The sequence below is a fragment of the Morone saxatilis genome, unplaced genomic scaffold (genome assembly GCF_004916995.1).
Source record: "Morone saxatilis isolate NCDOM2014 unplaced genomic scaffold, NCSU_SB_2.0 Contig16, whole genome shotgun sequence".
In the NCBI taxonomy this organism is placed as follows: domain Eukaryota; kingdom Metazoa; phylum Chordata; class Actinopteri; family Moronidae; genus Morone; species Morone saxatilis.
The window spans coordinates 23,380,926-23,382,988 of NW_023339718.1; positions in this window are offsets into that span (position 1 = coordinate 23,380,926).

A 2,063-nucleotide genomic window follows, 5' to 3' on the forward strand; every position below is an offset into this window, starting at 1 on the left:
CACCCTACATCGTAGAGCCCGACAACATGAAGGCATCATGAACCTCTTAGGTCAGCCAATGTTGATTTCCCAAAACGTAATACTGTGGTTTACAACACTTAGCAGGATTACTAAACAGAAGAGTTTGCGGCAAGTGTAAACTCGACGTCACCCATTAGTTTGTGAATTACCGTTTTGAAGCCTCGAGTTCGGCATTATGATTGTCACCATGATTCCACTATCCAGAACCAGTGGAAGTGACGTATTGCGAGTTGAGCTGCTCTCATTGGCTGCACAGTTTTGACTGGTCCATAGCAGAAAACAATGGCGACTCACCTGGTCACACACATCTCATATTACAGCTAAACAGTACACTAAAATATGTTTCTGAAACAATTTTAGGTAAGAAATAGTCAACACACTAACAGAATCTTTATTTGTATTTGATCAGCACTGCCCAGTTTGACAGTCTGATTTGAGTTTTGTGCGTTGAGCTGGACAGACTCACTGAGAATGACAATCACACAGTAGTCACACCCTAAGGCATACCCTGATTTATCGTCGTCTATTTTATTCTAAATTGGACCATAATTTACTAAATGAACATCATGCTGTATGGACTTGAAACTAGAGATTGAGACCATAAACTCATTAGGAAACTGTTAACTGAGCCAATAAATCAATTGAGAAATCGGGTAATTTCTCCATAAGGCTGCACGCTATCGGTGTGTTATTGCAGGCAATGAAGTTTCCCCTGCTAGCCATTACATAGAATGCAGGTTTAAGACATGCATTGGCTTCAGTTCACAAAGCTGGAAGCTCTGTCCATTATATATACTGTCAATGCTTTGCAGTTGTAACAGATAGCTGAGTTGTGAGGTGGTGCCAGGATGCAGCTCCTGCATACTCTGTGTAGCCCCATCTGTCAAGAAAACCTCTGACTATTTCTTTAAATTCTGCAGCTGAAGTTGTGTGTAGGTATTGTGGCTTGAGGGTTTTGTTAATGGCAGCAACAACTTGTTGGGTGACAACACAAGCACTTGACAGTCCCACACCAATGAGACGAGAGATAGATCGTATCCTGTCAAGTCAGCTTTGGACAAAGAATGTCACAGAGATAATGGAAGGTAGTTCTTCTCATTCTAAAATTGAGCAGCCAATCTCTTTCTGTCCAGTTGTCACATACATGCTGCCACCAAGCATGACATCGTGGTTGGACCCAGATGTTCCTGTAAAAGATCAGAAGAAAAACCAAAGCATAATATTCAGAAAAGTTTTAGGTATAATAATTAGAAAACGAGGATCAAAATTAAATACATTCAAGATAAAGTGACAAATGTCTTTATTTATTTACTTACTTATTTTATTTGCAATGAACATCTTTATTATCTTTACATCTATTAGCCTATCTGTTGACATACTGTGGACCTACAGCTGTTAGTGGGGCTGTCATGATTTTTAATTGACAATTACAAAATTACAAATTAAAAAAACAAGGGTGGATTGCTGTGAAAATTACGAGTGTAATGTTACCTTTGCCAGCTACAGTGTTGAACTTGGAGTATCTTGATGCTGTTTAAAACTGTACCACAATAAAAACACAATAATATGTTGCTCGTGGCTTCTGAAATAGACTACCACTCACCTTGTTGGTCTCTCCTGAAATGGAGCTGCTGTTGCTCATAGGATTGATTGCAGCCTTCACCTCCTTCGTGTGGGCGATGACAATACACGCAAAACACGTTAATTTGGCGAATTCTGAATAGTCCTGAGTATTGTGCTTGTAGTTGGTGCTACTGCTGTAATAATAATATTGTTATAGTTGAACCTGTTGATTAATTTTTCTCCATCAATTCAAACAACTATAGAAGGAAACCCACCGAATTGATAACGGGGCAACTTCAGAAACATGCCTGTCTACAAACAAATCAATGTCAAGTAAAGGGAGTGTAGGCAATGTTCATACGTTGCTGATATGTCAAGTTCTTTGATGCGCTCTCATAATTGCAATGTGAAACCAAAGAGAGTGAAATCAGATTAAATGTTCTCAATGAAACAGAAACATGATCCTAAATTCAGACTTT